General features: G+C 39.8%; 1 protein-coding gene across 2 annotated transcripts in view; it reads left to right on the top strand.

Moving 5' to 3' along the window:
- The first annotated feature begins 373 nt into the window (after nt 1-373).
- The window catches only part of HTR1E (5-hydroxytryptamine receptor 1E), an 89,226-nt gene continuing 62,572 nt past the window's right edge, over nt 374-27,027 (top strand). Inside the window, exon 1 of one of the 2 annotated variants that reach the window (XM_010387950.2) lies at nt 374-905. The gene's annotated coding sequence lies outside the window, so the exon portion shown is untranslated. Of the gene's footprint in view, nt 967-27,027 lie in introns of both variants that reach the window. The other variant, XM_010387951.2, reaches the window with a different exon arrangement.

The raw sequence follows: 27,027 nt of genomic DNA, 5'->3' as shown, positions 1-27,027 counted from the left end.
TCTCTCTCCTTGAGGTGTCCTGTGGATGTTGACTGTAATCTCCCCTGCAGGAAAGCTAAGAAATGCACCTACAGAGGGTTTGCCTGTTGGAGCCGCGCAGAGAAAGCGCGCAAATCGGTCAACCGCTGTTCCTCTCCCTCCTCAACCCAGGTTCTCTGCAGAAGAGGGGAGTAGGGTCTGCCCCCTTGTTGCATCTATTTTCCCCTTCTCCGCCAGGGCTGTGGCCCGCAAGGGGCTCAGGAGGTGAGTCCCTTGCACACAGCGCCAACCCCGCAGGCCCGGTTTATAACATGGACAGCCCTGCCCTCTAGTGTTTGCAACCGGGAGCCCTAAGGCGCCATCAGCTCCATAATACCTCTTTTACAACCTAAGCAAGACCTGGAGCCCCTCCGCGCTGCGACCTCCAGTTCACAACACCATCTGCCTCACACCCGGGCTCATCTTTTCATCGCACCCCCACCCCACCCCACCCCCCTCTCTGTTCACGGTGTCCTGGGAGGCTGCGACCTGCGTAGATGATTTAGCAGACTGCCCCTGCCCCTGCTTCTGCTCCTCCTCCTCCTCCTCTTTCTTCCTCGCTCTCTCTCTCTCTCTCTCGCCTCCTCTTTCAGTCCAGGCGCCCAGACTCGGCGAAGCGCAGCGCCTGCCACCCGCGGTGCCTCGGGCTGCCCGGCGCGCCGCGCTCCCAGGTTCTGTCTCGCCGCACCCCGGCGGGCACTGGCGCGGGCAAGGACGCTGGCGGGGAGAACGCCCTGGGCTCAACGTATTCCAGAATCGAATGTTGAGAAAAGCAGTGCTTTGATCCAGCTCAGGAGAAAAAGGAGCGGGTTCCGAGTGAGACTTCTGGAGCCAGCGGGACGCCCCAGTTTGCCCAGTGCGGCGCGGCTGCACGCACCATCCACAAGGTGAGGGGCGCACACCTTCCGGGACGACCTTGGCTTCTCTTCTTACCCGCACCCACTCCAGGTACTCTAGACCTGGCTTGGGAATGTTTGCCAGCTTTGAGGCGCAAAGGCGGTGGGAGTTGGGATGCGGGGTGTCGGAGGGAGACTATGAGGGTCGCCCAGGCACCGTGCCTGCCCCCTGGATTATAGTACAGAGCGCATTTCTTGTTCAAACAATTCCTCAAATGTGTGAACCTGAGAATCAACATCGTGTGTAACTGTGGTTTGAGCATTTCATCCCGCTTCCTTGCAAAAGGATTAGAGGCAGTTTAAAGATTAAATAGGTATGGAACGGGTGCTGGGGGGTGCCGGGGAAAACTTGAGTAGAAATCACAGGGAGGTGGTGTGCTCCAGGGACCCCGGGAGGACGGTGTGATTTCAAAGCCAGCTGATTAAAAAATCTTTGATTAGAAAGGACTGCACGGTTGCTCCAGCCCTCAGAAAATAACTATGTGCTCAGGCCTGATAAAATACCCAGGTGAGGAGGTAACGGGACAGGCTCATTTTTTTTTAATACAAAATAAATCTTGGAAGTAAGAGTTAAGATGAGAAGTTTGATCTTAAGCCATCTCCACCCAATACCGCAAGGTGAGAGGCTGACCCCCTACCTAATGAAAGTGAAAGGAAATTGAGTTTAAAGGGAAGTGATTCCAGCTCCTATCACAGGATCATAGTGGTTTTGCATGTATATGTATGTTTCTGCCTGTGCCCAGTTTTGGAAGAAAGGACCTTGTATTCAACCCAACGCTGCTTGTCCTTGAGTTAGAAGGAAAAGGCAGAGGGTGTCAGCATCCCAAGGTGCTTCTTCCTAACCTCTCTTATTGTCCTTCCTTGACTCCTGTACCAAATCTCTTGGGAAGGGAGCAGCCCAGAAGGAAGTAATAGATCGTCAAATGGGTTGGGAGAGCAGTGTTTTTTCCAAAATAATTTAGGCTCATTTCATCATTCTTGTTTTCCCTCAAAACTCTAAGCAGTACATCATCCTAAGCTGAATCTAACATTGCTCCAGAATATATATTTACCGTGGTTATACATTCAGACACAATATGCATAACCTTAAACAGCCAGGATGCACTTGTGAGTCAGGGGCTTCCCTTACTTAACCCTATGCAAGAGAGGCAAAGCAGGCACCTGAGTCTGATTCCCTGTGCAGTCTCCTTCATGAGGAGCATATGTGAAATACCTTTGAAATACAGAGAAGATTGAGACAGCTTTTCTCTTTCTGATACAGTTGTTTTCCTGCTGAATTAAATAAGATGACCCTGTCTTCAACAAATAAATGACTTTTGAGGCATTTGAGGCCCATTTAACAAAAGAACAAAATATGCCTACCTCGGTTTTTTCTCCCTCCAGAGCTTTAGCCTCCAGTCCACGGAGTTGTAATGATGAAGCTCTCCTCCCGGGTGGGACTCAGATCAGTTTCTGTATCATATTTAAAACAGAGTATGTTGCTTATTTCTAAAATTGCATAGCACCTCACCACTAACTATTTTGCTGCATAGAGGTGGGAGAAGTACTTCTGCCCAGGTATTTCAACACTATGAGAGCTATACAGAGAAACTCAATCAAATCCTGATTCACCATTGTTGATAGAACTTAACTATTGTGTCATCATCACCTGATATGAGCTGCAGAAGCTTCAAGGATTGTTATAGATCTCAACTGAGATTTCTAATGACAACTAGAAAGGAGCCTTTTAAAATGTAGCCATGACTCTGGTCATTAGGTATATGGATGTTCAAATATTCCCTTAGGTAACTATTTTTGCTTTCATAACAATTTCCAGGGATGAAAACTTAGCAGATTATTTTTATAATGAAGAGTATTCAAATTAACAATGTGCATCCACCAGCTAACAAATTTTAAATTCCACAGAAATCAACATCACAAACATAGTCAGCTCAGGTTTTCATTCTTTCCTCTTCTGCCTTAATGACTTCATTCAAGGCATAGTCCCAGACCAAGTGCATGGAGAGGATGGCTCATGTCTCTCAACATTTGCCCAAGGGAATGGTGCCTTCTTTGCAACTCAGCGTGATGTCACCTTTGTTAGCCATTCTGGTGTCTATACAAAGTATTTGCTCTCCATTTCTTGTTATTGATGCCTGGTCAGCAGCAATCATATAAATAAGTTTCCATTCTTTTGAGGAAGATAACAAAGTCAGAACTTCTCAGAAGTGGTAACAAAGAAGAGACAAAATCCAGGATACGTCTCTAGTTCAGGTAACACTGCAATGCATTTCCATTTCCTGCTGTGTGATGGGGTTATTATTGAAGAGGGAAGTAAGATATATCATTGGCAGCACATTGTTCCCACCTGGCTCAAGCACCGCCCATTCCTCAGGTGGGCTCAATACGCTACCCCCACCACAACCAAGATACCAAGGCTTCAAATGAAAAGTAGATCTCAGCCAGGCATGATGGCTCACACCTGTAATTCCAACACTTTGAGAGGCCAAGGCAGGAGGATCACATGAGCCCATGAGTTCAAGACCAGCCTGGGCAATATAATGAGCTCTCGTCTCTACAACACATTTTAAAAAGAGCCAAGTATAGTGGTGTGCACCTGTAGTCCCAGCTACTTGGGAGGCTGAAGTGAGAGGATTGCTTGAGCCCGGAAAATCAAAGTTGCAGTGAGCCAAGTTCATGCCACTGCACTCCAGCCTAGGTGAGAGAGCAAGACCTTGTCTCAAAAAAAAAAAAAAAAGAAAAGAAAAGAAAGAAAAAGAAAGTGGATCTCTTTGCAGAAAGCCTCAGGCCCTGAACTTTTCTGTTATCTTCTCATTACTCAAGTGTCTAATTCCCTACATCTCACTTTTACACACAGGTCATTTTTTTTCATGTTTGTTTTATTGCCCACCTTGGAATTCTATTTCTACACTACTCTTTAAAAGTGAAAGATCAAATCTAATACTCTAATGTGGGAAGCATTCCCTCTATTTTTACAAGCTTATTTACACACACACAAAAAATAAGCTTGAGACTGGTCAAAGGCTGACTTTCTACCAAATAGGAACTTATTTTTTATGTCATAAATTATCAAGGCCATCTCAAGGCAGAGGTGAGTTTAGCATCTCATGCTTTATGCTCCTTTCTTCTCCACCTACCAGATTTTTATTATGTGTGAAATTATATGAACATAAACCCCAGGAAAACATTGAAGATGAGTGTGCCATCATAAGTGATGAGGGGACAGATGAACAGGGAAGAGAAATGGGGCAGCAGCAGTTTAGAGTGGCTTATTTCTCTCTTGTTTATTCCTCCCCGAATCATTTTCTAAAACCGGTATTGTGGCCCCTAAATTTGGGGCTTAGGTCAGTCAACTTACCAAAGTTCTTCTTCCTGGCAAGGAAAGGACTTTCATCAAAATCCCAGCTACTTTTTATTCGTTCTCACATTTTGTGGACTAAGAAACTGAGAACCAGAATTTATAGAGATCATTCAATCAATCGTCATATTCCTGGATCACAACAAATTGATAAAATTCTTGAGGAACGCTCTTTCTACTACAGATTGACTGTAATTTTGTCTTTCTTTTTTAGTTCTCTTATTTTGTCTCGTCCACTGTGGATTATCTGGTTTACTGCAGTCCTTACCCAAATAGATGTCGGTGTTTTTGTCCCGTTGTTGTATTGCCCTAAAACACGTCAAATGAAAAGTACACATAGCCAACCGGACACTTTAATAGGTTTATTGTTAGCACTCTCTCATATTGATCAGTTTTCACCACATGCAGCTGTAGGATTAGGAGGACAAAATCCTTTAGAAGAGGCTGTAAAACCTAATCCTGTATCTGGATCATTTTAAACTACAAGTTGTAAGAGGAATGAACATCTCTGGATTTCTAGTTATCAGTGCAGACCAGATGGAAGGTCTTTATGAAATCTGGTGTGAGAAGGAAAGCATTTTATAGCAAGAAGAAAATATTTTGAGAATTAGCGACCAGCAGCAGCAGCTAGCAATTCTAAAACTCTCAGATCCTCCTAATGACCCCATCTACCTAAAGTGCCCAAATAAAGTAAAACCAGACCCCATGAAACAGCTTTCCTCAGATGCAGCTGTTCTTTATTGCTTTATCAGATAATGAGCATGTGGTGATATTTCCAAGAGATTTGGGAAGGATCTGACACAAACATTAAAGTATAGGTTTTTTTAGGATAGCCTACCCAAGAAAGTTAAATTTGTGTCAAGATTCACAAGCCAGAGTGTCTTTTTGAAGTAAACACCAAATAGATAGTGAGATTGACAGAGAATACCTCCCAAAAAGTGACTTTAGTTACAATATCCTAATAATGTTCAGAGTCACGAGTTTATTCACCTGCACTTGTAGGGAAGAGAAAAGGAAGAAGGAGGTAACATATGCTGAGTGTCGGCTATGTTTCAGGAACTATGCTAAGAGCTGTACGTATGTTCTTTTGTTTAATGCTTACAAAAGCACTTCAATGTAAGTATTATTGGCCTCACCATTCAGTCATTTATTAAAAAATTACATGTGTCCTCCATCTACCTAGTCTGCTGTCCTTTTACAGAAGTGCAAAAAACTCAGAGTGAGTGGCAGTGAACACACATGGGGGAAAAACAAGAGAGAAAGTTTGAGAAGTGTGTGTGAGTCGTGGAGAGGAGCCTATCAAATTCCTCTTTACCTTCAGAGGAATCATTTAAGAATGTTGGTGTTTTGTTTTATTTGAGACAGAGTCTCTCTGTGTTGCCCAGGCTGGAGTGCAGTGGCACAATCACGGCTCACTGCATCCTCAAGTCGGCAGGCTCAAAGGATCCTCCCACCTGTCTTCCAGGTAGCTAGGACTACAGGCACATGCCACCATGCCTGGCTAATTTTTTTTTTTTTTTTTTTTTTTTTTTTTTTGGTAGAGATGGGGTCTCCTTATGTTGCTCAGGCTGGTCTCAAACTCCTGGGCTCAAACAATCCTCCTGCCTCGGACTCCCAAAGTATTGGGATTATGGGCATAAGCCACTGCACATGGCCCATTGTAGAATTTTTAAAGGTATTTGCGAAGAATAATACACATACAGAAACGTGTACACATCGTAAGTGTTAAACTCAGTGACTTTTCTCAAAGTGGGCTTACCTACGTAACTACCCACTGCCAAGATAAGAAATAGAACATCACCACTATACAAATTCCTTTCCTATTCCCACCCAGTCATGACTTCATCCTCCTCCTTAAATGGAACCTACCTGACTTCCAAGATCACAAATCATTGTAACTCTCATATACATGTAAATCATATGGAATGCTCTCTTGTCATTTGATTCAATGTTGTATTCATGAGATTCATTCATGTGGATGGTAATACCAGAGGCTTGTTTATTTTTTCTTGTTGTATAATGTTATATTATATAAATATGTCACAATTTAATTACACATTCCACCACTGATGTACATTTAGGTTGTTTCTAGGTTTTTGCTATAATGAATAACACATTATAGTATCTCAAGCTATTAGCTAAGACGATTAGTTTGGTGTTAGGGAGAGTTCACTCTGGCTGTAACATGGAGTGGAAGGGAATGGGCCTGGTAGAGGCAAAGGCTACAATGAGAGCCCGAACCGAGGCAGTAACCATAGACATGGAGAGAGAGAAACAGAAACCAGATGAATTTCGGCTACAGAAGAAGAAGGAAATGATAATGTGTTGAGATTCAATGGATGTGAGGAGTGAAGGGAAGGATAGAATGCAGAACAACTCATAAATTTCTAAACCTGTAGATAATGTTTCCTTTCACCACGACTAAGAACACAAGAGAGTGAAAAAGAATATATGTACTGAATCTCAGAAAGGCTAAAAGGATTGCCCAAGGTGACTCCAAACCTGTGCTTCTGCACAGATTATTTTCTCACTGTGTCTTTTCTCACATAGTTCTCACTATGCCCCTTCCTCTTACAACAGCCCCCATCCCCACCTGCAAATGGTAATGGGTAGCCACCTAAAAAGGAATATGACTACTTGATATTTCCCGAACGGGTGAGCTATGAATCATTTGCTTTTCCCCTCAATTTTGTCTCCCTTTAGCAGCACAATTACAAAAACGAAGGAGATGCTGATCAGTTAAAACTTTGTTTTATCTTTTAGACTACAAGATAGAATTCAGGAGAAATGAATGGATATAAAGGAAGCAGAATTTGTAGAGGGTAGTCTTTGGCTGGCTGGTTCAAGAGAACACATCCAGTTAACAAAATGTTCAGAGAGTCGGTTCTAACCCTTCATGGCAGAACTTTCTAACCATATCTGAAAATACAAGTAGATTGTCCATACGGTGTGTTCTTTGCATCATTAGAAGTAATTAGGCACAGCCTGGGCAGCAGAGTGAGACTTCGTCTCAAAAAAAAAAAGAGTGATTAGGCAATGTCTTTGGGGGCATATGTCAGGTTGGGTTCTCCAAGAAAAGGGCTCTGAGATTATGGGGTTTAGTATGCAGGATGTTTATTAGGAAATGCCTTTGGGAACCACGCTGAAGGAATAAAAGAAGGACGCAGGACTGGGTTGTGCTGCAAAATGGGCCCAACAACATTCATAGCTGACTCCATGGTGAGCAACTCTGAGCTAAAAAGATCCATGAGAGTTGCCCCAAGATGAGCCAAAATAGGTCTTCCTTCCTCCCGTAGTCACTGAGTGTGGTCTTCTCCCGGAAAGGCATGCTTCTGGGGGAGGCAGCTTTCTCCAGCTGAGGACATTCCTGAAGGGACTGACAGTGGAAGACTGTTCTGACAGCAAGACCAACAGCTGGGGCTACAATGAGAGGCAGAAATCTTGATGAACATATATGACCCCTTGATGAACAACTTCTCTTAAGAAGGTAGAAAAGGTATACTGATAACTTTCTTCAGTGGGAACTTTATAGATGATCCTAAAGAAACTGCATTTTGTGGGGGTTGTGTGTGTGCATGTGTGTGCGTGATGGTATTGTATTTAATGCTTGAAATAAACTTCACTATAGCTTTTTCTTTATTGGACCTGCATGACAACTGAAATACAACAAAAAACTGCTCATGAAAAACCTCCCTTTGCTATCTCTGCCTATCTCAGGGATAGTATCCTGCAAACAAATTTTATGCTGTGCCCTTTTCAAAAAGGGGCTAACTGAAGAACCTTTCCCAGGCAGAGCAGACTCTGCCGGGGAATATTCCTTCTCTCACATGAGACACAGCAGCCCTTATGCCTCTGACTTCATGATTCATTCTGTCTTTGTTTTCAATGCTGGGACTGCTGCCCCTGGCTTTCACACACCTGTATTCAGTGAATTCCTACCGAGAGCCACTCCACAAAGTTTTTATGACCTAGAAAGGGCAGAATTACCCTCTGTTTTCTGCCTCCATCCCAGCTCTATTCCTGGATATGATTGACTTTCTCCTTTCCTTTGACCTCCTTTAGGAAATAGTTTCGGTGTCTGCAAAAACATCGTTATTAAAGAAACATGGGGTTGTTAAAGCATGCCATTGGCTATTTGACCTTTGTTGTGTTAATTTTCGGTTATGTTCTTATTCCAGTTCTCCAGTTCACTTCTCTTGTTTGTAATTTAATGCTGTCCCTCACTTTGTTCTTATCATGACCCAAAATAAATTATTTGCCCAGTCTGCACCTCAGTTGTCGCATCTCTAAAATGGAAATAGCAACCCCTGCCTTCAATACCAGTTGGAAGGAGTAAAGAAAGAGTGATGCTGCACAGGCTGGGGAGAAATAATAGGTGTGATTACAATTAATATCTTCATTATTATTCCTGTGAGATGAGTTGTATAAATAATCCTGGCCTTAATCTAGGTGAAGTGTGTGGTGCTGGCCTTGTAGAAAATAAAGACAGATAAGTACAGGCTGAGTTCCACTGCGGTGAACCCTGTCGACAAGATGTGTTATCTTTTAATTCCTAAACTTTGCCTCAGATCAGGTACAGCCTCAAGACCCAGCGCATGCCCTTGAGTGCTATCTTCTCCAACCATGAATCCCCAAACTCTGAATCCACTGACACATTATTTCTTTATGCATGCAGGAAAAGAGACCAGTCCCTGTCTGTCACTTTGGAGTTCATTTGCAGTTGCTCTGCACCCAGAGAGTCACATGAATTCTGTGTGTTCTATAATGATGCTTCTTAAACCTTAGTGTGCAAAAGAATCACCTGGAAAGCATGTTAAACCTCAGACTCCTGGCCCCCACCTGTAAAGCTTCTAGTCAGTAGTGTGGGGTAAAGCCAAGAATGTGCATTTTTAACAACCTTCCAGGTGATGCTGATGCTGCTAATCTGTAGACCACACTTTGGGTAGCATCAATCTACAGGGTTCTGCATGATGTACCAAAAAAATGTGTTTATTATAACCACATAAACAAAAACTACATAACAGAACTTACTCTCAAAGAGCTAGCCCTAATTATAGACATGTCATCTTTAAGCAGGAAAATATGTTGCAAATATTTTATTACCAGAATTTTCTTTATGGGGAACTCAAATTGTCTTTAAAAATGAATAAGAATATCACATCAACGAGCCAAGGGTCAGCTGAAAATTTACCAAAAGTTTATAAAGTTCAACATATATCCATAGTTTCTTTAAAATTCTTAGAAAACTAGAAATAGAAAGGAACAATTTTTCACAATGAGGATGTCCTTCTCAAACAATTGTCAACATGCTATTAGTAAAACACCATAGAGATACAAGAGGGATGCCTGCTATTCCCATCATTATTTGACACTTATCTAAATGTTATAACCAATGTGTAGGGAGGAAGGAGGGAGGGAGGGAGGGAGGAAGGAAGGAAGGAAGGAAGGAAGGAAGGAAGGAAGGAAGGAAGGAAGAAGTATTTATAAATATTAGTCAAGGAAAAGCTTTAATTACAGATTACATAATTAGCTACTAGGAAAACTCAAGGGGATAAATAAAAATGCCATTAGAAAGAATGAGAGAACTCAGTAAGGTGGCTAGCTACAACCGCTTGCCTGGTTAGCAAAATAAAATCATAGGGATTTATATTATGCTTGTACACTGTTGGGCAGAAAACATACCCGAGAGGTATAAAAGATGCCATTAGCATCCAAGAAAAATGGGAAAGGAAAGCCCACCTCATCTGAGGAAGATGCAGGAAGAAGAACCTACAGAAAAGGACTCCACATTCCAAACTCATCCCTCTGGATTCAATAATATTTATCCTACATGATTTCTGACAGTGTCGTTTGTCATTGTAATTAATTATTTCCTGTAAGTAGACAAAAATTGTATACTTACTCAAGTACCTTACATTTTAAGCTTTATTACATAGTGCTAATTTTAATGTTGAATTCTGCCCTAGTCAAGGAAGCATTTATCACCTAACACAAGAATTTGATATAGAGTAATCCGTAAACACTATCCTACCGTATAGTTCATCATAATTTAACATTCAAGGAAAGAAGCATGATTTCCTCTTTTATTATGCTTTCATTTGAGCTGTTTTAACTTTCTTATCATTCTTTCCCTCTGAGCCTAATTCAGTTCCTTATGCAGATGCGCTAAAAATCAAGCATTAAATATGTAACTTAATTTATAATTAGCAAATAAATCATTTACAAGATACATTCATATTGGCAAGCATATTTTATTTCACAGATTGTAAACTGGTAAAACAATGTAATCTCTTCACCCTCTCTGCAATACAGTAAGCCTGTTTCTAAGACCACCCGAGGTTTTACTTTATGTCCTAGCCATTGGAGAACCAGACTGTACTGACCGCAGGGTTTGGTGACTTACATATAAACGAAGCATCTTACCAAGAAGGGATGAAAAATGACTTTAGAGGAGGCAAAAGTCTCAAAGCTCACAAGACTTGATTAGTTTCAGCGTGGTGACAGAGGCAATGCTCTTGTGATGCAGATGGAGTAATTTCTCCAGCACAAAAGATATCCAGCCATGTCCCACTGGCTTTGAGATAATCTCTCACATTGTGTTAAGTGTACTGAGTGCCCTTTCTCAGACTTATGTACCATTAGCATGCATTTAATTAACAATGATTACATATTATTATCATTCACATATTCCTGTTATATTAAAATACGTGAAATTTGTAGCTATGTTTTGCCTGTTTAGTAAAATGAGTCTGAATCTAAGGGTGAGAGGGTCTACACACAGCCAAGAGGATGGGGTATTAACCCAGGCCTGTGTGAAGATATTTGCATCTCATGGAATGCTCTCCAGAGAACAAATTGACCTGCCCTGTGGATATCAGCTAACCTCTCGCCAGCTTCCTCAGGGCTTGCTGAATGTACAGTGAGTGCCACGGTGCCGGCGTGGCAGTGAAACACAGGCTCAACTCTACGGACCTGGGGTCAGAAGACTTGGGTTAATACCCCATTCTCTTGGCTGTATGAGCTGCGTGGTCTGTCGTCATTACAATGGGGACAATAATACATGCCCTGTCTACCTCAGCCTCCTTTCAGGGAAGTTTCTCAAAACAAAGTATGCTATTGTGATTCATTGTCATCTGTGATGTCAAACTGCACCTTGTGTTATACTCCTAGGGGGTAACACAGCATGGGGCTCAAGCCCAAGCTCTGGAGTCCAGAAAGCCAGCTTCATATCCCAGCTCTGCCATCCATTAACTGCTTTCACATCTCTACACCTCAGTTTCCTCATTTGTTAGGGCTCACATAACAGTACTATGTCATAGGGCTATTATGAGGATTAAATATGTGTATTCATTATCTATTGGGAAATAATAAATTACTCCCAAACCTAATGGCGTAAAGCAACAGATTTTTATTATCTCTATTATCATAGTTCTATGAGTTGGGAATTTGGGTATGGCTTAGCTAGGTCCGCTGGCTCAGGTCTTTCACTCACAGGCTGCAAAGTTTCAGCCGAGACTGCAGACATCTCAAGGCTCAACTGGGGAAAGATATGCTTCCGAGCTCACTCATGTGGCTGTTGACAAGCCTCAGGTCCCAGCTGGCTGCTGGCTGTAGACATTCTTTTGCTACCACATGGACCTCTCTATAGGGCTACTAGCAAAACAGAGTGCTTCTTGCAGATGTTGCAGCTTACTCTCCTTGGAGCAAGGACTAAGATTGAAAGATGGCAAAATGGAAGCCACGGTCTTTCTGTAACCTGATATCAGAAGTGATATCCCATGACTTCTGCTGTGTTCCTCATTAGAGACAAGTCACTAGTTCCAGCCTAATTCAAGGGGAAGGGATTACACAGTGGGAAGAATACCTAGAGGAACCAAATCATTGAGAGCCACCTGAGATGCTGCCTGCCACAATATGATAACACATGAGAAGCTGTTTGATAAAGACTCAATTCAGTGTCACCTCATAGTTTTATCTCATAGTCATGTTCTCAGACTGAAATTAGATAATCTATGTCAAAGAATTTGTAAAATATAAAGCTCTATACAATATCAACATTTTATTCATTTTATTAATGCTGAGAATCCAGTTCCACTTTATAGGTGGTGATACAAGAACAGCAAATCAATGATTAAGAGATGCGAATTCTACACCTTGCTCTGTGTGTGACCTTGGAAAAGCCATTCATTTGTTTTATACCTTAGTTCTCTCATAAAAGTGATGATAATAACAGACTTACCAGGATAAAATAAGATAATAGACAGCCATGCAGCACATTGACAATATTTTGGTCACCCACAAACCACATATATGACGGTGGTCCCACAGATTATGATGGAGCTGAAAAATTCCTATAGCCTAGTGACATCATCACTATTGCAATGTTGTTGTAGCACAATGTATCCCTCATGTGTTTGTAATGAGGCCGGTGTAAACAAACCTGTGCTGCCAGTTGTATAAAAGCATAGCACATACAATTATGTATAGTACGTAATACTTGCTAATGATAATAAACAACTATGTTACTGGTTTATATATTTACTGTACTATACTTTTTATCATTATTTTGGGGTGTGTTCCTACTTAATAAAAAAAAAAAAGTAAAAAGAAGTTTAACTGTAAAACAGCCTCAGGCAGGTCGTTCAGAAGGTATGCCAGTAAACAGCATTGTTATTACAGGAGATGAGAGCTCCGTGCATGTTATTGCCCCTGAAGGACCTTCCAATGGGACAGGATGTATAAATAGACAGAGTGATACTGATAATCCTGAGCCTGTGTAGGCTGAGGCTAATGTGTCTGTATCTTAGTTTTGTTTGTTTGTTTGTTTGTTTGTTTGAGATGGAGTCTCAGCCCAGCCCAGGCTGGAGTGCAGTTGCGCAATCTTGGCTCATTACAACCTCCGCCTCCCAGGTTCAAGCGATTCTCTTGCCTCAGCTTCCTAGTAGCTGGAATTACAGGCACTCGCCACCATGCGCAGCTAATTTTTCGAAGAGACAGGATTTCACAATGTTGGCCATGCTGTTCTTGAACCCCGACCTCAAATGATTCGCCCGCCTCAGCCTCCCAAAGTGTTGGGATTACAGGCGTGAGCATCTTAGTTTTTAACAAAAAAGTTTGAAAAGGAAAGAAAAAATTTAAAGTTTTAAAAATGGAAAAAAAGTTTATAAAATAAGTTTATAAATAATTAGAATATTTTTGTATAGCTATACAACGTGTTTTAAGCTAAGTATTATTACAAAAAGAGTAAAAGAGTCAAAAAGGCTTTTTTAATTTAAAATATGTGTGTGTTTTTTTTTTTTTTTTTTTTTTTTTTGAGATGGCATTTCGTTCTTGCCTCCCAGACTGGAGTGCAGTGGTGTGGTGATCCCAGTTCACTGCAACCTCTGCCTCCCCAGTTTCAAGCAATTCTCCTGCCTCAGCCTCCCAAGTAACTGGGATTACAGGCATGTGCCACCACGCCCAGCTAAATTTTGTATTTTCAGTAGAGACGGGAATTCACCATATTGGCCAGGATGGTCTCAAACTCCTGACCTCAGGTGGTTTACCTGCCTCGGCCCCCCAAAGTGCTGGGATTACAGGCATAAGCCACCACACTCGGCCTAATTAAAAAGTTTATAAAGTAAAAAAGTTATAGTAAGCTAAGGTTAACCTATTATTGGAGAAAGACAAAACGTTTTTTACAAATTTGGTGTAGCTTAAGTGTACAGTGTTTTTAAAGTCTACAGTAGTGTACACTAATGTACTAGGCCTGCATATTCGCTCAACACTGACTCACTGACTCATCCAGAGTAACTTCCAATCCTGCAGACTCCATTCATGATAAGTTCCCTATACAAGTGTCCCATTTTTTATCTTTATACCATATTTTTACTGTACCTTTCTACGTTTAGATATGTTTAGATACACAAATACCATTGTGTTACACTTGCCTACAGTATTCAATACAGTAACATGCTGTCTGGCTTCGTGGCCTAGAAGCAATAGACTATGCCACATAGCCTAGGTGTGCAGTAGGCTACACCATCTAGGTTTGTGGAAGTTCACATCCTGATGTTCACACAATGATGAAATGGCCTAACAATGCATTTCTTAAAATGTATGATGCATGGTTATATATAAAATTATGCTGAAATCTAAAAAAATGAGATGATGGTAATAATGACAATGATGAAGATGATTATATGTTTCAACTTCTACTGCATGGTCCTTTGAGGACAACTGAAGTAACTAGATATGATTTTTATCAGTTATGTTTTAAGTATATGTATCAAATCCAGCTACTCCAAGTTTTACAATGACTTTATATGGTTTAATCTTATCTTGCTGGACACATTAGATATGTTCCCCTGAAAGGTGGTTTGCAAACAGAATTTTTAGAAACTGAACTGTAATTAAAATGCACAGAGACCGGGCACAGTGGCTCACCCTTGTAATCCCAGCACTTTGGGAAGCCGAGGCAGGCGGATCACCTGAGGTCAGGAGTTTGAGACCAGCCTGACCAACATGGAGAAACCCTGTCCCTATTAAAAATACAAAATTAGCCAGGCATGGTGGCGCATGCCTGTAATCCCAGCTACTCAGGAGGCTGAGGCAGGAGAATCGCTTGAACCCAGGAGGTGGATGTTGTGATGAGCTGAGATGGCGCCCTTGCACTCCAGCCTGGGCAACAAGAGCGAAACTCCATCTCAAAAAAAAAAACAAAAAATGCACAGAGAAGGTTTCTATGTATCTAGTGGAATTTTACAATGCTTGTGTGATCTTGTGATATCATTAATATCTTTGTAATATAAATAATTATCCTTATCTTATTATTTTAATTGTCTGGCATTATAGCAAGTGCCCTTGAATTGGGCACACCTGTATAAATATTTATAGTTACTTAAGAACTCACAAAACAACCTTTTGAAGTAGGCAAATAAAACCAGCTCTTGGTTATCTCAAAGAGTTCTTTTTGTTTGATTCTTGTGTTACCTTCATTTCTTCTTTCACTGTAAATTGGCATAAATTTGGCAGATGCAAAACAAGTAAAGTTCAAACTCCTCCATTCAACCACTTTAAGGGATTTTTTTTCCTGCTTATAAGTATATTACATGTTCATTGTAGAAAATTTGGAAATGCAGAAAAGTATAAAAAATGTAGTTAAAGTTATTCTTATTGCCACCACCAAGAGGTAGCCACTATTGATACTTTGATGAATTTCTGCCTTACTGCTTTCCCTCTCTATAGGAAGAAAAGAGCGGTTTCTTTTTCAATTAAATCAGGAGTATGTTATACACTTTTCTTGTATTCTGCTTTTTTTAATTAACCTTAATTTTTAAATGATATTTCCATTTATTGATTCAACAACATAAATTAGTCAATATTGACTATATCCAAAGTAGAATTTGGATGAACTGTAAGAAATACAGTTAATAATTGAATTCAGATTTTTTAAATCAATTCCAACAATTGTGAAGTCGTTTTTTTTTTTTTTCCTTTTTTTTTAAATTTTACTTTAAGTTTGGTGATACATGTGCAGAACGTGCAGGTTTGTTACACAGGGGTACATGTGCCATGGTGGTTTGCTGCACCTATCAACCTGTCATCTAGGTTTTAAGCCCTGCATGCATTAGGTATTTGTCCTAATGCTCTCCCTCCCCTTACCCTCTACCCCGTGACAGGCCCCAGTGTGTGATGTTCCCCTCCTTGTGTCCACGTGTTCTCATTGTTCAACTCCCACTTATGAGTAAGAACATGTAGTGTTTGGTTTTCTGTTCCTGTGTTAGTTTGCTGAGAACGATGGCTTCCAGCTTCATCCATGTCCCTGCAAAGGACATGAACTCATTCTTTTTTATGGCTGCAAACATTATCTATTTAATAAGTTTCACATATAATTAAGTATTATTTGAAAACATCATTTCTAATAAGTATATAATATTCTGTTGCATGGATATACTATATCTTATTTAACCAGTCATTACTATTGGACTTTTAGGTGGTTGCCAGTTTTTAATACTATAAAATTATAGCATGAAAAGAAAATTTTTACATAAGTCTTTGTCATTCATTATTCTAGTTATCTTAGTACAAGTAGCAAAGGAGTCCTTGAAGTCACTAGTGGGAAATGAGGTTTGGTAATCCAAGTATAAATATATACACCATAGTCTTCTCTTCCCTCATCCCTACCACTTCCTCTCACCTCCCACTGGCAGAAATTTGCAGACTTTTAGTGCTGAAAATTGCTGAAGTAACAATCTAATTGGGGTGGCCATCTGTTGTTTTTGGCCCATATGGTTCAGGTCACACTGAATGCACCCTTGGCTCCAAGAGTGACAGGGGACCCAGGCTCATCCAAATATCTTGTTCTCCAGGGCACTGTGATTTGTTCGTGGATGGACCATGGTCCAAGCAGACCAACTGGAATCAATGAGGCTCAGTTGAGAGGTGTTCAGGTGCCATCATCTCCATTGGATTTGGAGATTTAAGGATACATGCCAGGAATTGCAGGGACCCAACATAAGGGGAGTGCCTCCTGAGGATAAAACTTTACACGGAGGAAGGAAGAGCCAAGAGATGGAGAAAGATTCTTGACTGTATTATTTAAGTTTCTGGATCCACCTGTGCCTGATCTACCCTTGACACTGAAGTTACATGAACAAGTAAAGCCTCCTTCTTACTTACGCCAATTTAAGATTTCTGTCAGTTGTCTTTTAAAAGGTCTTTAATAATCCAGAGATTTTTACCCTCTCAGTTGATGAAAATGAGTTGTAGTTCAGACAGATTCTGGAGCTGAATCCTAGTTCCATCACTGACAGTGTAACGAGGGAAGGTTACATGACCTTGTCCCAGTCAGCTTCTCTACCTATAAAATGAAAATAATGCTAACACTTATCACCTCAGAGGGGTTTTGCAGGGTTAAGTAAGTTCATATGTGAAAAAGTGCTTAGAACAGTACCTGGCATATTTTAATTACTACGTAAGTGTGACCCTGCTGCTGCTGCTGTTGTTATTTTGAAGGCGGAAAGAAAACATAGGAGAGTAAATGACCTATTTCACTCATGCAGAGATTTAGCAGCCAAGCTAAAATTCAAACTTAGGTCTTCTCTTTTCTCTTCTTGTTGTTTTTTCTCAAGAGCTAAGTGTATCATCATCTTTATGATATATCTGAGCATTAAGCTTTCAGAAGTTTCTGTCCACATATTTGAACATTTCTGTCAAAAGTTTTTGAGGTAGACCAGGAGACCAGAAAATAGGTTTAAGTTACTAGCAATAACCAGATGCTACTGTAGGATTATAGGTTATCATAACTTGTAACTAAAAATTATGAGTTTTATTATAATAAGTTTAATTAAATGCATTTAATTTTAATTAACATTAAAATACATTTTATTACTATAATTTCTACTTTAACAAGTAACTGTACCTTTCACAGTGTTTTATTTAGTACCTTTCACAGTGTTGTTGTTTTTTTTAATACACCTTCCTATTAAACCAGTTGCTCTTTGCAGAATACTTGAATCATTTGGCTCTTGGTTAGTAGGCTCCCGTTACCTAACCAAGCACTGAGTGAATGTACTTACTGGGGAGGCAGCTGGTCTCTCCCAAATGTAAATCAGATTTCATCATGTCTGGCTTGGAGAGAACGTGGCATATGGCAAATGAAGACACAGCTGCTTAGTGAAATTTTCCATCACAAATTAGTCTAATACCTAAATGCAGAGTGAATAAAACATTTTCTAAATAAGAATATTATGCTCAAATTCATAATCATTGTTAAATATTAAGAGTCAGGTTATTCCCTTGACTTATATAAAATTTCACTATTCTGCTTGAAAAAGTACATGTTATCTTATATTTAATGTCATACTATTCAAATCCAGGTTGCCTTTCAACTTCTATTATTTAAAAATATTTTCAGATATCTGCATTGCCTGTTATTAAAATGCAAGCTATTCTTTGAGTAGGGAACCTTTCTGTAAGGTCTTACAAGGTTCTGATAGAGATGAAATGCATGGAAGGAATGACAGTGTGGTGGGAAGGTCCATGGCCTTAGGGGAATGGGTGGGAGCCTAAGCTTTGGAGCAGTTAGGTTGGAATTCAGACAAAGCCCTTCCACTTCTAGGCTGCAAAGGCATTGAACAAAGTACTTAACTACCCTCTGCCTCAGTTCCCTTATCTGTGATAAGAATAATATCGTGTAATGATAATACAAACATCATAGAATTGTCAGAATCGAAATGAGAAAATGTGTGCAATATTCTTAGCATAGTACCTGCCATATAATAGGCACTCAAAAATAATAAGACCTGCTTCATCACTGGCTCTAAAGTTTTGTCAAGTTGGTTTCATAACCCTAAAAAGGCTATCAAATCTTCCTGGGCCTCAGTTTTGTCATTATGTGAGTAAATTGGAGCAAATTATATAAAAAGTGCCTTTGGGGGTTAAAATGCTATTACAATGCCCATACACATTGGGGTAAACCAAAAATCTATAACAGGGGCAAACTTGGGAAGTTTTTTTCAAATCTGTTTTTCTGCATTGAAATCAAGCTGCATCCATTCTCCAAAGGTGATCATCTTTAATAATAAAGCAAGGTTTGTCTATTTACAACTTTTTATCGATCCAGTGCTCAGATTTTTCAGCACCATTTGGGGAGGACTGTTCAATGGCTCATTGCAGAAAACCTTCTTTGTCATGATGATTTTGATAATATTATTGACATTCTTTCAGATTCCAGAGTGAGTCTTTGTCATGATCAAAGGGCTCATGATGCTGATAACACAGACAAAAGTAACCAGTTCAAGAATTAACTTGGTTAATGAGGATCACTAATACAGATAAGTTCTTCCTAATTGTTTTGGTGGGATGCATTATTTGGTTGAGTGTATTATCTTGTTTACACTGATCAAGCTAGCGTGAAACTCTTCTTATCAGCCCTTAACTATGTCCTTTACCAACACGACTTTGAAATATTTGTTTTCTTTTCATGAAGAGCTTTTAAATTTTTTGCCTAGATTCCAAAGTAAGAAATCAGTTTAAATGGCGTAACTTTCAAACTAGACTTCTGAAAGACTTTATGCATCACCATTAAATCTAAATTGATATTTTTCTTTAAAAGGTGCAACTTTTCTATTTCCTATGTAAATAACTGTGACTCTGTTGATTTATAAACTCCAAGAACAATTACCGCTGGGGAAAAAGACAGGATAAAGGAGCGTTTGTTAAGCAGATATAATATTTTGAACTGATGATAATGTTTCCCTTACAAAACATGCTTGTATTAACTGATATTTATACTCATTTTTGAAAACTGAATTACAGATTTATGAAGGATATATTCAAAACTTAACTCACTGAAAGAAAAAAAATAGATATCTCTATTGAAATATCCCCTAAGAAGTAGAAAAATATTTTTGTTCAGGTAATATAAATAGAATAATGCAAATAAGAATGTCACCTGAATTTTAAGTAACACACAGTATATTTGGACCCCAGGTTGACAATTGGCAACAGTACCAGAACATAAACTGGAAATTAGATGCAGCCAGGCCTTGGCAAATATCTTTTTATACCGTTGTTAAGAAACTCATAATAACTGCTTTCTCATTGATGTGAACTTTCCTTAGTTGACACTCTCTTGATTACAAGTAGAAGACGCCTACTTTAAATTATCCTTAATCATGAAGGGAATTTATTAGAAGATGCCAGGATATTTGGTGAAACTCAAGAGCTAGAGTTAGCTACTAGGAAATTATCAGGAATCTAGAACCTTATTTTTCTCTTCCCTTTTCTCTTTCCAAGACTGGCTTTCAATATTTCTACACACATGTGACTAAATGTGGGTGTCCCATAGCTCCTTAGTTTCAACTTCGGGATTCAAACAACTCACAGAGAAAACCAACGAGCATCTCTCATTCACAGTTCAAATTCCTAGAAATAAAGGGAGTTTGGCCCAGCTATAGCTAGCTTTCTATCCCTAGCCCATCAACAATGGTGCAAACATAGGTGGTGGGAATCTAGTCTTAGCAGAAGTGAAACAGTATGCAGAAAAAGGGGGATCTGGGTTGTACAGACACCCCAAAAAAGTTGTCTTTTCTTCCTTTTGGCTTACACATACACACACACACACAGAGACACACACACACACACAAACACACACACCCCTACCATTCTTCCCATTTATTAAAAGGTCTCCCTGCCATATATGATTTAACCATCTTACACTGAACTACACTCTCATTCACCCTCTTCCTAAAGGGGATAATCCAATCCATCATATCTAGCAACTGAATCCTAAAATGTCATCAATAGGCCTCTCTTCACAAAATGAACGATCCCCAGAATAGTCCATTTTTTTCTGTAGATTAGGCTTCATTTTGTTCAGAAAAATGGTTTTCTCTTTTTATTCTGCAACATAATGATTAAATGGTAAAATTAGAAAGTTATCAATAGAACCACAAACATTCCCACTCAAAAAATGATTACAAGAAGCAAAAATCTTCACAGCAACATCATACATTGGGTTACCAGACCAGAGAATATGTTGCATCCTGCAGGACAAGGATTGCGAGAAAGGAAAAGAGTAGGATAAATAGGTTTTATGGGCTTCCATTATTGTTGGGGTGGGTTCCTTCCTAAATCAAGTGCTTCACTACAATGTAAAGAAAATAAAGTTAACTTCTCTGCATGCTGCCTTGACTGACTCAGCCAACCAGTTTCATATTCTTTATGTAGCTATGTTAACTGTAGCTCTCTCTATTGATACAGTTTCTCTCTTAGTCAAGATCCTTTTGGTTGTGAGTAAAAATATACACAGATACAAAACCACAGACTTTAAGTTAGCTTAAGGAAAAAATATGTTGGCAGGAGTTTACTGAAAGGGTTTCATTAATTCATAACAAATGACCCTGAAACTTAATGGCATAAAACTACACTCTTTATTTAAGTCAATTTTGGAGATTAACTGGGTAGTTTTTCTCCTGTGGTCCAGCTCAGGTGGTCTCCACTAGGACTGTTCATGCCTCTGCCTGAGCTGACAGGTCAGTTACAAGCCAGATGATCTGGTGTGTTCTCACATTTCTAAGGGTCGGCAGGCTGTCAGCTAATGCAAAGGAAGCAGTGGTGGGAAGGGACTAGGCCATGTGGTTCTCGACATCCAGGATGCTACACTAGGCATCTTCACAGGGTTCCTAAAAGTACAATGAAGAAAGCAGCAAAGTCCTTGAGACTCAGACTCAAAACTCACATGATTCCATTTCTGTCACATTCTATTAGTCAAAATAATTCATAAGGTCAGCCCAGACTCAAGGAACAGAAAACAGATTGTATTAGTCCGTTCTCACATTGCTATAAAGAATTACTTCAGACTGGGTAATTTATAAAGAAAAGATTGCTCGATTGACTCACAGTTCCATAGTCTGTACAGAAAGCTTGGCTGGGGAGTCCTCAGGAAACTTACAATTATGACAGAGGCAAAGGGGAAATAGGCATGTCTCACATGGCTGGAGAAAAAGGAAGAAAGTGAAGGGGGAGGTGCTGCACACTTAAATAACAAGATCTCATGAGAACTCACTCACTACCATGAGAACAACAGAGGGAAATCCACCCCCATGATTCAATTACCTCCAACCAAGCCCCTCCTCCAACATTGGGGATTACAATTCAACATGAGATTTGGGTGGGGACACAAATACAAACCATATCATAGATTCATCTTGATAGCAGGAGCTGTAGTAGGGACATTTTTGCAGTCCACAACAAGGGATATTTCAAAGAAGTCAAATATAATTTGTATAGCCAGACACCACAAGGGGCTAGAACTGAGAATTGTAAAGCTGTCGGACTCTGAGATATTTCCATTTTTATTCAGGCTGTCTGTCTGCCTCTCATCATATGGCCTCTTACTCTGCTTCTCTCACTAAGACAACTTACTTTATTCAATTACTTTATTCAACTTACTTGATTCAATGTATGTATATAACACCCTAGAGACCTGCCCCACAAATCCCCAGTGTGCATGTCTTCAGTTCAAGTGATCTGCTCAGACAGCTGAATGGTATCTCTTAGCACCAATTCCAATTCCCAAAACAGAGGATTTGGTTGCCCCCATTTGGGGCAGTGATTCATCCCAGTTCATCCACTGTTTCTGGATAGTGAGCCACAGAATAGATACGTGGTTAATGTGAGGCCCCTCTGCAGAAGAGAGTGGTGTGGGACCCTTCTCAGAGGACGAGAGACTCAGGAGATGCTTTCTATCACAGTATGTAATGGCAAAGCCTGTATGCCCTGAAAACTTCAACTCTCTAAATGAAGTCAGTATTCTGTTACCAAGTCAGTGCCAGGAAAATGCAAGAAAAATTGAAAACAAGCTTGTCATTTTCTTTCCTTTTTTCTGAGTCTGAAGTGCCCATAGATACTCTTAGTTCTTTTAGAAAGCTTGAAAGCAATATTTAATGGAAGTCAAATTTGGTCTGCAGCAGATTTCTTGTTCATTTGATTTTCTCCCTCTTATCTTGAGAACAACCTCTAATGAGAGAAATATTCCAGAGCACCATCTCAGAATGTGTCTGGGAAAGGAACCCAGCATCCACCAGAGCAAATCAACCCTCTGCTCTCCGACAGTGTGCTTGGTTGTCAACAGCTTCCCTGATCCCACATCTTATGATTTTACTACACTTTTCTACACTTCCCAGAGGTTCAGCAAGGCTTCCATCTCCCTGCTGGTCTTGTCAGGGCAATCTCTTCACTGGCACCATGGCTTATTTTCTACAGAACCACTGAAAGCAGACATGGTTCCCGTGCAGATTATCTTCCCATTTGCACTTAGCAATCATGTGAACTCAGGCAGGTCCACCTTCTGCACAATTTAGACTTCAAGTATTTTCTCTCACTGCTATCCTGTATGTTTGTTATCAGATCAAAGGAGACATCTGCATGTGGTAGCACCCTAAAAACATTAGAATGCTCTGTATGTGTAGAGAAATGGAACTTCTCTCACAGACACTTGGTAGTGAGATAAAGTAGCATGGGTCATTTCATGTCCAGTATCATCATACAGATGTAAAATCCCACCTTGGAAATGTAGGTGACCACATGTAGAATTTTACCTCTGCCTGCTCCTGAGACCCTGAGCAGAGGACTCAGCTAAGTCATGCTCAGGCTCATGATCCACAGAAGCTGTGAGATAATAAATATATGTTGTTTAAAGCTGCTAAATTTATGGTAATTTGTTACACAGCAACAGACAACTAATACAGTGTTCAATCTCAAATGTAAAATAACATTTAAATAACAGAATGCTATGTGTAGGCTTGAGTGAGAGAAAGAGAGAGAGAGAGAGAGAGTGTGTGTGTGTGTGTGTGTATGTGTGTTCCAAAGGAAACATATTTTCAAATGAAATACACTTTAACATATGGTTTTCAAAAGGCTGAGAAAATGATGATAAATTTATACTCATTGCTGCAACATCTCAACATTGTAAACCAAAAATAAAATTCTAAGACCCCCAATCAATTGACTGAAACCCCCTCTCAGTCAAAGGCATTCCAAAGTAAACCTGAAAAACTAGTTCAGACCATGATGGGAATGGGGGATTAGACATGCCTCATTATACCCTTCTCTCTTTGGAATTGGGGCACAACGGACCAGCATTAACATTACAACAGAGAACCTAAGACTGACCAAACAGATTCTTTGTGGCAATAAGGTACATCACAAAATCATAGATAGCAGACCCTGAAAGAAATTGAAAGTGTTTTACCCTAAAATATATTTCTTTGATGTATCTTAAAACAGCCCTGCAAGGCTGTCTCTTGTGGGGGAAATATACTTTCTATAGAGAATCTTCTTCCCTTTCCAGGTCTTTTTCTGATCCCAGAAAGACTAACTAAAAGTCTGGCACCTTTGTAAATCTGATAAGAAATATTTACCATCTAATCTCTCTGAGGCCTGCTACTTGGAGGATTCATCTGCATAATAAGAACCCTGGTCTCCACAACCCCTTATCTTCAATCAGATATTCCTTTCTATATTGATTCCAGTGCTTTAGATAATAACTTAACCCTTTCAACCAACTGTCAATCAGAAAATCTTTAAATCCACCTATAACTAGAAGCTGCCCTGCCACCATCACTGTTTTGAGTTGTTCTGACTCTCTGGACCAAACCAATGTACACCTTATATGTATGGATTGATGTCTGCTTGCAACTTCTGTCCCCCTAAAATATATAAGACCAAGCTGTAACCCAACCATCTGGAGTACATGTTCTCAGACTCTCCTGAAACTGTGTCATTGCCATGCCCTTATTCTTGACAAAATAAACTTCTAAATTGACTGAGAAAAAAAAAATTTTTTAATAAAAACATGTTTTTCTTCGTCAGAGATGGGATACTACTTGCTTGCCATATGACCTTGCACACATTATTTATGCAGTTTTTTATGTTTCATTTTCTTTTTTTTAAGTAAAAACAACTCTACCAACTTCAGAGTCTTACGAGAATAAAATGATAAAATGTATGTGAATATGCTTAGCATACTGTTTGGCCATGATAGAAGACTATAAGGTTAGGTTTTATTTGTTTGTTTGCTCCTTTTTTGGTGTTCACTGGGTTCAATGGCTGAATTCTATTACATGTTAACCTTGTCGTTTAGTATAGAAAACTGTGAGATTTAGCATGATTATTGAAACAGCTAATCTTCAGAAATCCAACAAGCCTGTGGCACTCAAACAGCTTAGTAAAACCTACCCAACAAAATTTAAGAAGTCTTGGAAGCAGATGGTTTGGGGCATCTAGGCTCCAGCCCAGGGGCATTTTTGCTCAAATAGAGCTGGCATTTGTGAGACTTTTCAAAAATAATAAGCAGTCAACATTGTTCAAGTCTAAATTTTTTCCCGCCTTCTGAGGTGACTACTTGAGCAACATCTTTCAAATAATTCTAATCTAAGAAGAATTTTTTATTTTAACCTTTAAAGAAGGCAATAAAATAAGACATCTATTTTTTTCTCCAAATAGCTATGTGCAATAACCTCTATTTATTAGGACATTTGAAAGTTTCTTACCATATATTCTGGCCAAGGCCATCTGTGTTTTTATGAAACATTGTTAGAATTAAATCCCAGAATTTCTGATGAGCTTCCCTTACACTGTCATATTTCACCTTACCTTTTAACTTTTAAGGGACAGTCCATGAATACCTGAGCCCCAACATCTCAGTCACTTGGCACTGAAGAAAAATCACAGTGCCACCCACCTATCTTCTGAATCAATGTATCTGAATGTTTAATATTTTCCATTTGTTTTACGATTTCTTACAAAATAAATTATTTTCCCAGTAAGGAAAAGAAAGATTTTTATGCATTTGCATGAAAAGGTTTCAAAGATATTGTTAAATGGAAAAAAAGGACATAACAAAGTAAAACATAGCTCGCATATCGAGATCTCATGTGCATGGAAATGCATGGGCAAAAGCCTACAGGAGCACAATGGTGGATGCTCGTAACCCATGGAAGGTGAGTGGTGTGTGAGCAGAGAGGGGGCCTGTCACCTTTAGTAATACATACTTCCATAATAGTAAAATGTTTTAAACTCAGGCTATATCCCCATACTATTTAATTTTTTAAATTGTTCTTAACTGGGAGTGGGCAGGAGGCATGCATTCCCTGACCAATAGAGGCATTTTTAATTTACGAGCTCAGGGGAGAAGCCCATGTGCCTATACTTAAATGCCAGCTCCTCACAATGATCCCAAACATTCTGTCTAAAGTGCCCTCTCTTCTTCCAGTCTGTTCCTGTTTCCATTTTTTCCCTCATGATACTTGCCATAATCCAAAATTAATAAGTATCTGTTGGCCTTTCTTCTCTCCCAACTAGAATACAGGCATTATGAGGGCAGGAGTCTCATCAGTCGTGTTCAGTTTTCATCTCCAGTGTCTAGAGGAGAATCGAGCATTGAGTAGATGCTCAAAAAATATTTGAATAAATATAAGAATGAATGAGACAAATGTCTTGTCCCATTATTGTCTGCTGTAAAACTCTGAAGGAGCAGGGACTGCAAGCAAAAACAGCAATGTGCCCAAGTTTTACATCTGCTTCCAAAGTTCTCTTTCTTATTTGTTAGAGGAGACATTTGTTTCCAGAGATGCAAGAGAAAATTTGCCTGGTGGAAGATCCTAGCAGCCGCAGACTCTGAACAGGAAGTGTCTACCAACCAGATGTTGGCCCAGCTCCCACACAGCATAAGACAATGTATTAATCAGGGCTCTCCAGAGAAACAGAACCAATTGTGTGTGTGTGTGTGTGTGTGTGAGAGAGAGAGAGAGAGAGAGAGAGAGAGAGAGAGAATGATGTTAAGAAATTGGCTTACACAGTTGTGGAGCCTGGCAACTTCAAAATTTTCAGGGTAGACCAGTAGGCTGGAGACCCAGGGAAGAGCTGACGTTGCAACTCAAGTCTGAGGACAGTCTAGAGGCAGATTTCCCTCTTCCTTGGGGAAACTCAGTCTTTTTTCTCTTGAGGTCTTCAACTGATTGGAGGAGGCCTACCACATTATGGAGGATAATCTGCTTTACCCAAAGTCTACTTTAAGTTTAAATGTTAATCTCATCTTAAAAGAAAAAGAAAAAGAAAAGAAAAGAAAAAACACTCAGCCGAGCACTGTGGCTCACACCTGTAATCACAGCACTCTGGGAGGCTGAGGCGGGTGTATCACCTGAGCTCAGAGTTCGAGACCAGCCTGGGCAACATGATGAAACCCTGTCTCTACAAAAAAAAAAAAAA

Source organism: Rhinopithecus roxellana, chromosome 4 (genome assembly GCF_007565055.1).
Source record: "Rhinopithecus roxellana isolate Shanxi Qingling chromosome 4, ASM756505v1, whole genome shotgun sequence".
NCBI classification, from domain to species: Eukaryota; Metazoa; Chordata; class Mammalia; order Primates; family Cercopithecidae; genus Rhinopithecus; species Rhinopithecus roxellana.
Note: the sequence above shows the minus strand (reverse complement) of the source record. Positions and strands in the feature narration are given on the sequence as shown.